Source organism: Protopterus annectens, chromosome 13.part0 (assembly GCF_019279795.1).
Source record: "Protopterus annectens isolate FY-2018-M chromosome 13.part0, PAN1.0, whole genome shotgun sequence".
NCBI lineage: Eukaryota > Metazoa > Chordata > Ceratodontiformes > Protopteridae > Protopterus > Protopterus annectens.
The window spans coordinates 758052564-758066407 of record NC_056747.1 but is presented as its reverse complement, the minus strand read 5'-3'; the positions used below and the strand labels follow the sequence as shown (position 1 = coordinate 758066407).

The 13844-nt window shown below is 43.4% G+C and overlaps 1 protein-coding gene across 4 annotated transcripts in view; it reads left to right on the top strand.

Moving 5' to 3' along the window:
* GIT1 (GIT ArfGAP 1) overlaps positions 1-13844 on the top strand; it is a 1727505-nt gene that overhangs the window by 1588408 nt on the left and 125253 nt on the right. The gene's annotated exons all lie outside the window — the stretch shown is intronic.

The window sequence follows — 13844 nt, the reverse complement described above, 5'->3', positions numbered from 1 at the left end:
GTTGGTAAGTTGAGTTTGTGTTTTCTATCAGTAACAGCACGGAAGTTTTTATTGTAAATCCTTGTAACTGGGGGGTGTCTCTGTCACGGTACTGATGCCTGTCATGATATAGTGGTCCAGCTACATAAGCACACACACACATCACTAGAGCCTGAAGGTCTTATTTTGCCATTCACACATTTCAGATCTCAGTACTTGTGGTTATTAGTAAAGTCCTACATTTGCAAACCTAAACATTATCAACACACCAGGTCTTCATGTGCCCCACAGATTACCAGTCAAGACCTTCATTGATGTTGCATGCTCTCACTGCCTTTGGGAAGAATTTTATGTTGCCAGCTGCCACAAGTACCAGAAGTTTGGGCTGTTCAGAGGTGAAGAAACCAGGTGGTGTTGGCCTACTTTATGATAAAAAAAAATTATAGTAGCTGTCAAGAATTGTGTGTGTGGAGATTAACGGTAGAGACAAATCCATCAGTGTAGGATCAAATGCCTTTTAGGCTAGATATATAGTGCTGTACAGCAGTCTGCCTGAGAAGGAGTACAGGGATAGGGCTTGGAGATGGTCCACATATGACTTGTTGTCTACTCCCTGTAATCTTTTTGTGAGGAACCCCTCCCATATCTCAAGCTGGTTAAAGAGCCTAGTCAGGTGCATGTCTAAGGTTACATTGTATTCAGTGACTGGCCTGATGAGAGCCTAATAGAACGGAACAATGACCTTCTTGGACCTGGGTGCTATGCCTTACATGTTCTTCATGTATCACTGTTGCAGTCATTACATTTGGGTAATCTCCTGGCAGGTTGCCCTCAGTCAGCCTGATTAATAAAGTCTTGGGTCCTGCGTCGGTTGCTGTCCCTTCTTCCATGACGTCAGGGGTATAAAACATGCAGCTGATGCCATTACATCAATCTTTCTTGCCGCGCGGTGCCCAAAGCAGTTCACAAGTGCCGGTCGGCCGACACCTAAAATTTTCGTTTTCGAGTTTCAGAACCAAAGTCTTCAAATAAAAGCTAAGTACCCCGTTGGGGAAACTTTTTCTTGCTCCTTACCGATGTCCGTAAAAGTTAATAATTGCATTACTTGTGGGAAGCAAATACCTCATAAGGATTTTCATTTGTACTGTATTTCTTGACTAGGCCCTGATCATAACGTACCTTTTTGTCGGTTTTGTGCTAGATTTAATCAACGCACTATTAAACATCGGTATATTTTTGCTTCTGAATATTTTAGCTCACGATTTAACTATCCAGAAATGACGTTGGTTAGCAATTCAACTTCTGGAATACCTAAAAAACGCAAAGAAAAAGACAGAGAGAGGCCGTTGAGGTCCAAAACTGACGACGACGCTTCTCCTAAGCCAGTCACTAGTTCGCCGGTACTCAGTGAGACGCTTTCGCAGCCCCTGATGCCCGCTACTTTTGATTCGCAGGCCTCTACTGAGACCCATTCGGAGTCTGGTATGCCGCAAGATACTTTAAGTATTGAACCCGCGGATGTCTCTACCTTAGATGGGTCCGGAGCCGCTGTGCAGGCACCGGCTTCTGAGGGTGTTTTCAGGCCTAAAGATTTGTATATTAAACCAACGCCATCTTCAAAACTAAGGCCAAAATGTACTTCTATGTCTAAAAAACCAAAGCTTGGGGCACGTGTGCAGGCCCCTATGCCTAAAAAGCAAATTATCAAAATGGCTGAAGATTTAATTACCTTGATCAGGGGTAGCCAACCCCCTCCTGCTAAGAGGCTTAGGCAAGACATTGATTATGAATCTTCTGATCAGGATTCTATTTCTTCTGATTCTTCTACTGAGCAGGATTTATCTATACCTACTTATAAGGACTCTGACACAGAAGGTTCCATTCCTTCTGCTTCTCCCCCTGAGGATTTCTCTTTTGGAGAAACTTTACATACCTTAAGGGAACATTTCCACTGGGAAAGTCAGGATTTCTCTGAATCTAAAAAGAGACTTAGGGATTTTCTTCTTCTTCCTCAGCATAGGCCTTTGGCTATACCTCCTGTTCTAGACATTGTTGATGTTTTTTCAGAATCTAGTATGGCTCCTAATTCTCTGCCTCCGGCTTCTAGTAAGCCAGACAGATACTACAGGGTTCCTGATTCCCACAAATTCCTTTTCAAAAATCCTACTGCTGATCCTGAAACCATTTTTTCAGGGTCCCAAGGGCATTAAGGCCTCTACTGCTAAAAATCCTACCCCCTCTGATAGAGATTGCAGGGTGCTAGATAGATGAGGTAAGAAGGTTTACACGTCTACAACCCTGGCAATCGGAGGTTTAAACTGCCAATTTCATATGCTTAAATATCAACAGCATATCATGGGACTACTTAAACAGAAAATGTCAATCTCTGACTGTGTGGAAAGTAAAGATTTGCAAGATTTATTACATTCAGCTGAACAAGTTGGAAAACATACTTTGCAATGTGGTTTTGATTCCTTGGAGGCCTCTTGCAGTGCTGCTGTAACTGGATCTGTGCTAAGAAGGCATGCTTGGCTCAAAGAGCAAACTCTGCCTGACCATGTTAAAGCAAAATTGTTGGATGCTCCTTTACAACAGGACCGTCTCTTTGGTAATAAGGCTGAAGAAGTGTTAAAAAAGATGGAAGATAAAGCTAAATCTATGCAAACTGTGAAAGATTTCTTACAAGTGCAACCTCCAAGATTTAGTAGGCACTGGCCTACTAAAAACTGGTCCTTTCCAGTCCCTTCGACAGCCGCTCAAGTCAAATCCAGACATTCCAAAGGCTCCAGGTTTCAGTCACAAGGAACTTTTAGAACAAAACAATGGGGTGCCTCCACCTCCAAATCTGGAAACAACAAGGCACCTCCGTATGGTAAACAGTTTCAATGACTTCCCTCTACAATCACCAAGCACTTACCTTTTAGCCGCCCCTTTGGGGGGAAAATTGGCTCTTCATGCACGAAACTGGCAACTTATTAACCAGGACAAATGGGTTTTAAATATAGTATCCCAGGGATACAGATTTCATTTCCACACGTTGCCAATCCCAAACGGATGGCCAGATCTGCCTCCAAATCAGTGGGCAGAGGCCCAGAAACAAGTTCTGTCCCTCATGAACATGGGGGCTATTCAACCAGTACCAGAAGAGGAAAAGGGACAAGGTTTCTATTCAAGACTTTTCCTGGTACCCAGAAAAGACAAATCATGGCGTCCAATTCTGGACTTATCCACTCTAAACACATTTCTGGACATTCCAAAATTCAAGATGCTGACTCTTCAGCAGTTACTACCTATGCTAGGCAAAGATGCCTGGTTGGTAACTCTAGACTTAAGAGGCTTACCTGCATATCCCAATCAGGGAATCTTGCAGAAGATACCTCTGTTTCAAAAGCAGGCTACTTGCATTACCAGTTCGCTGCACTGCCCTTTGGCTTATCTACTGCACCCAGGGTCTTTACAAAGTGCCTGGCTTCAGTAGTTGCATTTTGCAGGCAAAGAAATATTCAAATATATCCATACCTGGACGATTGTCTAATTCAGGCAGAAAACAAGGACATTCTTCTAAAGCATCTGGCATTTGTAAAAAGGGTTCTAACTTGTCTAGGGTACACCATAAACGAAAAGAAATCACAACTGGTACTCTCTCAAAAAATTACATTCCTGGGTGCAAGCTTGAATACAACTGCCCAGATGACTTGCCTTACGCCAGAAAAGCAAATTCAATTGGTGACTTACTTCAAACAGGTGGCCACAAAAACCCTGCTATCTGCAAGACAAATTCTGCAAGCCTTGGGGTTCATGGCCTCCTGCATTCTTCTAATTCCATATGCAAGACTGCATATGCGGAAACTTCAGTGGTACTTAAAATGTTTATGGAGTCAACATCGTCACAGCCTGGAAACAATGATTCCTATCATACCTTGCCTGCAACTAGAGTTCCTATGGTGGGCAGAGGCCTGCCATCAAAACAAGGGACTGCCATTCACTCCACCCCCTGCCGCCCAAACCCTAACTACAGACGCATCAGACTATGCTTGGGGGGCTCATCTGGCAGGAAAGTGCATTCAGGGCAAATGGAGCCCAAATCAAATGCACCTACATATCCATCAGAAAGAGATGCTAGCTGTACAGAATGCACTGACAGCCTTCAAGGACTACCTTCATCCAGGACAACTAATGATAGACAGACAACACCACAGTTATGTAGTACATAATCAAGCAGGGGGGTACACATTCTTACCTCCTTTTGCAGACTAGCCATGGCATTGTGGAACACGGCCTTGACCTACCAAATACAACTACAAGCTCAGTTCCTGCCAGGAAAGCTAAATACTCTGGCAGACGAACTAAGCAGAAATCTTATGGACCCACATGAATGGAAACTGGAACCACAAGTTTTCAGCATGTTGACATGTAAATGGGGGAGTCCAGACATAGATCTTTTTGCCTCACCCCAGAACTTTCAGTTGGACAAATTATGCACAAGAATTCATCATAAAAAAACTTGGAAAGTGGATGCTCTGTCATTCAGCTGGAAAAGTCAGTCTATGCTTTTCCCCCTCTGCCTCTGCTCTCCAAAGTTCTACTAAAAGTCAGACAGGGCAAACCAAAAATGATTCTCATTGCTCCAGACTGGCCTCGCCAACACTGGTACCCACTCCTGCGCAATGTGTCACACCTTCTTCCTTGGCACCTGCCTCAGACACTTCACATACTGTCTCAGCAGAACTACCAAATTCTGCACACTCAGCTCCAAACTTTGAATCTTGCAGCGTGGCTAATCAACTAATTTCACCCTTGTCATCCCTCCGCAAACCTGTGATGGATGTCATTTTGGAGGCTAGAAGGCCTAGTACTAGAAAATCTTATGCTGACAAATGGAAAAGATTCTGTGCCTGGAACCAATCACAAGGAATAAGCACAGCAATGCACAATATTCCTCAGATTCTGCAATATTTAACTGAGATGCTTCACAAGGGCCTATCTTTTTCTTCCATAAAAATCCATGCCGCAGCCATTTCAGCTCATTACAACACAGAACCTCCATTCCCCTCTCATCCTCTGCTAAAGCAGTATCTCAGAGGGGCCAAAAATTTAAGACCTCCCAGGAGAGTGCCACTTCCTGCATGGGACCTCAATTTTGTTTTGGAAAAACTCACTCTCCCTCCTTTTGAGGCAGCTGCTATTGCGGACCTAAAATTTCTCTCCTGGAAAACAGCTTTCCTTTTAGCAGTCACTTCAGCTAGAAGGATTTCAGAATTACAGGCCCTTATGGCAGTGGAGCCTTTCATTATTTTTCATCCGGACAGGGTGGCTCTCAGGACCAATCCATCTTTCATGCCTAAGGTGGTTTCCAGTGTGGCTCTTAATCAGACCATTCATCTGCCAACTTTCTTTCCCAATCCACAGAACAAGGGTGAGCAGATTCTGCATTCATTGGATGTACACAGACAACTTAGATTCTACTTAAACAGAACAAAATCTCTAAGAAAATGTGAACTATTGGTGGCATTTGCTGCAGGGGCAGAGGGAAAGGCTATTTCAAAGCAGACGTTTTCCAAATGGATAAGTCATTGTATTTGTTTCTGCTATATGCACCATGGAAAACCTATCCCCAAGGGAATCAGATCTCATTCCACCAGGGCTGCATTTACTTCTGCAGCCTTTCTCAAAGGGGTTCCTACCAGAGACATTCTAGAAGCTGCTACCTGGAGCTCAGTTCATACATTCACCAAACATTACCATTTACCTCTCTTCTCTAAATCCAGAGCTGGCTTTGCCACTGCTGTCCTGCAGGGCCTTATAGCTGCTCCTAATGCTGTGTAAATCCATCCTCCCAACCATAGCTTTGGGATTCTACCCAAATGTAATGACTGCAACAGTGAAACACGAAGAACATAGTACAGTTGTGTACACTTACCATAAATGTAGATGTTCGAGTGTATTTACTGTTGCAGTCCTGGTTACCCACCCTCCAGCCCCCTGTTTTTCTCTTACTATACCTCTCCTTTCTTTTACTATGCTTAAAAGCCTTTTTGGTGTATTTGCTTTTGTTTGGAGGTATATTCTTTGTGTTTTAACTTTATATATATATATATTGCTCCCCATTTGGAGGGCACCTGACATCTGGGCCAAGAAAAACTGATGTAATGGCGTTGGCTGCATGTTTTATACCCCTGACGACCTGACATCATGGAAGAAGGGACAGCAACCAACGCAGGACCCAAGACTTTGTTAATCAGGCCGACTGAGGGCAACCTGCCAGCAGATTACCCAAATGTAATGACTGCAACAGTGAATACACACGAACATCTACATTTATGGTAAGTGTACACAACTGTACTTTACAAGTTGTGTAATATAGAATGTTTTTTCTCACCACAGCAGATATGTTGTGGTCAAAGGTCAGGTTACTGTCAACATATGTTCCCAGATCCATGACCATTGAGTCTACTTTTAAGAGTATGTGTGGTCATTCTGCGGGATGGTTTTCTTTCCAGAAGGTACCACTGTATATTTTTTCATATTGATTTTTTTTCTATGGCTGTGTCACAAGTTGTTTTCTGTGTCAGGCCTTTTTGAGGGGTATCTGTGTCTTTAGGGGATTCAGTGACCACCCGTAGTTTGCATTAGTCTGCAGATTTGGTCAGCCAGAAGCCATTGACCTTTGTCTTGACTTCAGAGAAGAAGATGCCAAGAAGGAGGGGGCCCCAGCACCTATGGGATGCCACTAGAGACTGCCCCCTTTGAGGAGGTGGATTCCCCTATCCTAACTTCTCGTGTCCTGTCAGTGAGCCAGTTGGTTCTCCATCAGGTGACATATATGGGCTTTTGCCTAATTTTACAAGTTTATCTACAATGCCCAAGTAAGGTTTTGCATCAAATTCCTTGCCCAGATTGAGGTAGGCAGTTTGCATTTTTTTGCCCTTGTCCATAGCTGTAGTTCCCAACTCTTAGAAGTCTACCAGGTTAAGTAGGCATGACCTGCCTTTGATAAAGCCAAACTGGGTAGCATCCAGTGTCTGTAGCATGACCTGCCTTTGATAAAGCCAAATTGGGTAGCATCCAGTGTCTGAAGGTTTCCCATGTTATTGTTTGTCAGGTCCATGATAATTCTTTCTGTGACCTTGCATACGAGACTAATCAGACTTTTGTGGGTCTGTAGTTCCCCGTGCCTGTGTAAAGTTTCCCTTTGTGAGAGGGATAATCGTTGCAATCCTCCATTCGTTTGTCTGGAGGCTATGCTTAGAGATTCTGGTGGGCTTGATGGGTCATGTTTCATGCTATTGAGGAGGCATCCTGGGATATTGTCAGGGTCAGTCAAAGAAGTGCTCTTGACCTTAGAGTGCAGGGAGGATAATGCTCCCTAGTGTTAGCTGGTGTACAATTTTTATGAGGTATTTCCTTGGGAAGTGATAAGGGGATAACATTGGAGCTAAATTTATTGGCCAGCAGATTTGCTATCTCCTCTGGCTCCTTTAAGTGTTTCCAGTCACCATTAGCTCAGCACATAATGTTGGGTGCTGCCTTTAAGGCTGCGGACATAACCAAAGAAAGCATTATGGTTGTCGTTAGCGTGGGAGGCTGTTTTCATCTCAAATTTGGCTTGGTGGACTTTATTCCACGGAGTTTTGTTCAGATTGATAGGGGAGATTTTACCTTGCTGAGCAATGTCTTTCTTTTTTCTAGACATGATTTTCTTTCTTTTATAATGCAGCTTATTTATACTGGGATCCCACCAGGGTGGCTTGTTTTTGGAGGCTGTCCTGTTTTTTATTTTGTTTAGATACAGCTGTCTGTATGCAGCTATTTACTTGATTGTACACGGTTTCATTGAACAGTTTTCATAGTCAGCTGTGTTCTCATGGTTTGGAGGGGTCTTGGAATTTTGCTTCACTGTCAGTTAGTAAGAGGTAATTTGGTTTGAATATTTTTAAGTATTATGCAGTTAGTTGAAGTTCCAGGCTTAACATTTATTTAAAAAAAGGTAAGGTCCGACTTGACCAATGAGGACATTACACTTCGGTGAGTGCATTGTTCCTCCATTTTGTGAAGACCAGGTCAGGGATATTTGTTCCCCTGGTGAGTATGCAGACTAACTGTTCCAGGGTTTTTGTGTTAACGAAGTCCAAGAATCTCTGGGCCTGCATGTGCGAGGTTATGTATGATTCCCAGTTAGTGTTAGAATAGTTAGTCACCCATGAATATTGTACAAGGTTGAATGAGGAGTGTCTCCAGTTCATTCAGGTACATGGTATTGGCTTCCTGGTCATGAAGGAGGACCTATAAACTTGCAAGGATATGGAATGGCTTTCCTTATTGCAAGTTGGACATTGAGAAGCTTGTGTATGTCATACTATTTGACTAGCCTTTAGGTGTGTTCATGTTTGATGTAAATTTAGACTCGTCCACTTTTAGACCCTACCTGTGTAGTAGGTGGTCTGTTTGTTGAAAGCATTCCAGCCTTGCATTGCCAGGGTGCTGTCTGTGGCTGTAAAACAAGCCTCAGTAACTGTACAGATGTTTGTATCCTCCAGAATGAGGAAGGCGTGCAGAGTGTAGTTTTTCCTGTTTAGACTCCTGGCATTGAACAGTAGTACCTTTAAGTTATTCTGAGTTGGTTTAGCTATGTTAATAGGTTTATAAGGTTAGCACTACCTAAAAAAGGCACTACAGTGGTTGACAAGGTTTTAGCCAATATTCTGAAACCTGGGGGGGGGGGGGGGGGGACTGGCAAAGGAGTGTAGTCTGTCTGTCATATCCTTCCAGGCAGATAAATACTGTACCCTTTTTGAGTGACACCAGAAATCTGCCAATTATTAAATTCCATTATCTTCTTTTGGTAAACATCCTTTTAGAGGCTAGAATGCTGTTCAGTGCTAGGCTCATACCAGCTTGGGACTCATAGTTTGAGAGTTCTATGACGTGTCTCTCCATATAGTCTAGGGATGCATGTCTCAGGTCATTTGCACCCACGTGGACGATGACGGAGTCATACTGGTACTTATGGTTCACTGACTAGAGTGTATGCGTGAGCTGGTGGATACTGGTTCTTGACAGGCAGCTGATCATAACCATCTCCATGCATAACCTGGTGAATAGGACATCTGCGTGTCTCACAATAGAATCTCCTATGACTAAAATATTGCTACGTGGCAGCTTGCCTTTTGGGCTTAGTGGTTGATGGACCTTATGATGATGCTGCTGCTGTGTATGTATCTTGGTGCATGCTGTCTTAGAGTGGTTGCTGAGGATATTGCTGAGGATATTTATTTTGTGCAATATGTCTGGGAGGCCTTTGAGGTTTTGGAAGATTGCATTTTAGAGCTTCAGCATATGTTGGTCTGGGTGTTTGGTCCATACTATGTGTAGTGTATATTACTGACAACCTGTTTGGTGGTAGTTATATTGGTGAGAGCCTTGCCTCCACTGACATTGTGTAACTACATCTCTCACATGCCACATCAGTGTGCTGTAGAATTAGGCGGTTGTCCATAAGCATGAGACAGTTGCTGCATTGCCTCAGGACCCCCAAATCCCCAAGCTGGCTGCAAAGATAGTGGGTAAGTGCAAATCCACTTTTATAGATCCTTAACTCATGCTTTATTACTTGTGGATGGTATTAGAGGGGTTAATGGCTGGTGATGAGGCTATTTGTACTTGCAGGGTGGTACTTCTGAACAAAAAGCCAGTTGCTCTTTGCACAGCTAGATACTGGGAAGTTTTCTGAAGTATCCTTTTATAGACATTTTATAGTCTTTTTTTTTTTTTTTTTTTTTTTTTTTTTATTTCTGTGGAAATTTAAAATTATTAGTGGTAGCATGCGGGATGCAAATTCTGGACAATGGCAATCGCACTCTGTGATATGGTACTACTTAAAAACTGAACGCATCACCTTATGTCCCCATTCTGCTAGGTTTAACAAAGAAACTGGTAAGGAGAAAAACAGATTTACTCAGCGCTATGTAAACAAAAAGAGAAAAGGCGGTGTGCCTTGTCCAGGGATACCACAGTGTCAGGGTTGTCCGCAGATACCTCACCTAAAAAATGAAAAGAGAAGCTCCTGCAGGAGGATTCCAAGAGGCTTGCAACATATCCATTGAGTCTAAAGGTCAACCTATGTTCAGGGGCATAGAGTCTTGTGAGGCACTTTTGTAAGCTCTAACCTATGACACCTAGATGGACTTGGCCGTCTGGCAGTACCCCTCAAAATGCTGCCAAATACTTGAATGGTATCCTGTTCTCTTGACCCAAAACCCTGCAGTAACCAGTTGGTCAAAGTGCCTCTCTGAAACCATTTGTTTCTGACACCTCGCATTTTATAACTGTGGACAGGGGAGGTATTCTACAATTTTTGTATGCAAGGATAGCCACTTTCAAAAATAAGTCATCAGTGCCTTCTAAAAGCACCAAGGCATCTAAACTTTAAGCATCTACCACCTGGTCTCAGCTTGAGCTGGGCAGCACTCCCCCATCCCCCTTACAAGACCTGCTGAAGGAACCTGGCTCAAGACTTCATACTTTTCCTCAAGAACTGCAGTAGTTGTCAGAGCATTCATGAGTGTCAGGGATTTATGCCATAAAAAGGAAAAGGGAACCATTTCTGCCTACAAAAATCAGATGACTCTAATCCAAGGTGGATGAACTCTGGCCTGTATGTGGTTCAGGTGCCCTCCACCCTTTACTGTGAGTCAGACAATGAGCACAGCTTATCCTATGCCTTCCCACCATAAGATTTCTCATTTGGAGACACCCTCAGGAGAATGTGTTTGTTTAAATGAGCTCTGAATCATCATACCCATATATTAAAGTTTCAGGACTCTCATGTCTCAGCTGTAGGTCAAAGTTGAGATAGAGGAAAAGCCCTTGAAAGACAAAGTGCAAGACTTATGCAAAGTCACATTGGAAATTAACAAGCACTCTTATCAAGTGTGGCTGTGATGAGGTGAGGCAACAGGGAGACAGTCCTGCTTGAGGACCCAACCTTTACCAGATTATGTGAAAAGCACTACTCATCAATGCCCTATTAGAAGACAAGCTACTTTGTTGCACCCCCTGCTGTGCCAAGAAGCTGGAGGAAATGGAGAAGGCAGTGCAGTTTATGAAGTAGCTGTTTCACCTTCCTGCCAAATGCAGCATAAGATATTAATTAAGAGTTAGCCCTTGCACCTAATGGCAGATGAAGATAGGCAACCATAAGGGAATAATGGCCAGTTGAAATGAAAATGGAGGGAGTGAGGGAGGCATTTGTCTCTGCACTGAAGAGCCTGGCTCTCCATAGCAAAAGATTACTGGGTGCAGAGAATTATATTCAAATGTTGTATCATACTATTTTCCCAAATTCCCCCAACAAGAATAAAAGATCCCAGTGTTCCACTGAATCAGAGAAAAGCAGCCACATTAGAAATAGAAAAGCTGCTAGAAAATAGTGTCATTTAGAAGGTGCACCCAGACGAGAAAGGATTTAGGACCTATTCAGGATTCTTTTTGGTGCCAAAGAAAACCTGGGACTTGAGACCCATCCTGGATCCTAGCAAGCTGAACCAGTTCATGCAAAAATTCAAGGTTCTGGATGGTCATGTTTCAGTACATTCTACCACTGTTGTGAAAGGACAATTGGATGTGTTCGATAGATCTTCAAGATGCGTGCTATCACATCAAAATGAACAGGTGCTCTGGAAGATATCTACGCTTCCAGCTGGTAGCCAGTCATTACCAGTTCAGAGCACTGCCTTTTGGTCTCACCACAGCCCCCAGGGTGTTTACCAAGTGCATGGCAGTGGTAACAGCTCACTTGAGACTGCTAGGAATTCTGAGTGTAGCCATATCTAGATGACTTGGTGCTAACTGCCACAACCAGGCATCTACTCCTGCAGGCAAGGAACCACTTGCTACAGTTGTGCCTCCATGTAGGAATCACAGTCAGTTACAGCAAATCATGATTAACACCTGCACAGAGTCTGGAGTTCATGCTTATCTGGACACAGTCAATGGGATAGCCTCTCTTTCTCCAGCTCAAATCCAGACACTCTGATCACAGGTCAGGAAAATAATACAACATTCTTCTCTTCCAGCACAACTAATTTTACAAGTCTTGGGATCCATGGCAGCTGCTGTCACTTTTGTTCCTCTAGCCAGGTTTCACAGGCGAATTCTTCAGTGGACAGTATCAGTCCAGTGTTCCATTATTCAACATCCTTTAAAAACCCCACCCAAGATCACTCAAGTATGCAAGAGATGCCTTCTTTGGTGGATTCATTCAAATGAACTCTCCTTAAGGTGTCCATTTGTTCTTCCCCACCCATGGCCACAGTGAACACTGACTCCTCCCATCTTGAGGGGGTGGCATTATTTGGGAAGGACAGTCCAAGGTACATAGTCCCTCGAAGAGGCCAAGATGCATATCAGGGTCTTGGAAATGAGAGCAGTTCTCCTAGCATTGCAGGCCTTTCAAGATGTTCTCCCCTCTGACACAGTTGCTATTCAGACTGATAGTATGTCCATGGTCGGATCTATATCATGTTGTTGAACTCTTAAAAGTTCGAATGTCATATGGTCGACACCATATAATTGAACCTTTAAAAGTTTGAATGTTTCAACAGAGATCTCCGTACAGTACGGAATGGGAAGATTTCCCTCTTCTGCACTGTAGTGCAATCTCGGAGTTAGTATATTTAAAGAAAGGGGGTGTGGGGGAGGGCAGGGGGCTTGCCCCCCCCCCCCTGCTTAAACCATTCAGGTAGGTTTTTTCCTTTGGTTTATTTTTTTTTAATTACATTTTCGAACTTTTAAAAGTTCGATCATATGGTGTCGACCATATGACGTTCGAACGTTTAAAAAGTTTGATCGTGTAATATAGACACCCATGGTCTGTTACATCAACAAACAAGGAGGAACACCAAGTCTTATCAGCTTTGTCGAGAATCATTGAGAGTGTGGCAATGGGCGATCTTTCTGGTCACTTTCTAATAGCAATGCACATACCGAGGAAAGCCAACACGATTGTGGACAGGCCAACACTAAGGGACTCTGGCTAACAAAGTTCACAGATGACTGCAAACTGGGAGCCATTATTGAATCCCCAAATGATATGGATATTCTACAATACAATTCTACAAAAGAGCCTTACAGAAACAGAGGCTAGGTGCCAGAGCCATGGGCTCAAGCTCAGTGCCAAGAAATGTGTAGTTATCACCTTTGGGAAAAAACATGTACCCATGAATCACCACATAGGTGGCAGTACACTACACACCGAAAGTGTGATAAGAGACTTAGGGACACAGGTGGACAGTGGTCTCACATTTGATAACCACATCGCCACAACAGTCAGGAAATCCTTCTATGTGGCACACCTCATCACTAACGGCTTTTCATCCAGAAAAAAGGAGGTCATTATCCCACTGTACTCATCCCTCATTAGACCCATTATAGAATACAATGCCCAGTTTGGTATATACCTCTCAAGACATCTGCAACAACTGGAAAGGCCACAGAAATTCCTCACTAAAAGAATCACAGGCCTAAAGCAGATGCCCTATGCTGACCGTCTAAAAAAATCTCCAGGTATACTCTGTCGCATATTGTCTACTCAGAGGCAATCTCTGCTTAACGTACAAGGCCATGTCAAGCCCAGAGCTGTTGGACATGCTACACTTAAAGAAATCCCAATCCCTCAGAGAGACACGCTCCAGGGATCTAAACCTTGTCATCACAATGAACAAAACATGCTGGAGGGATAGGTTTCTGACCCAGAGACTCCCCAGACTATGGAATAGACTGCCTATCCATGTCAAGCAGAGCGCCTCTTTGGCCCTCTTCAAATGGAACCTTGATGATTAGATGGGAGATAGGAAATTCACCCCAGG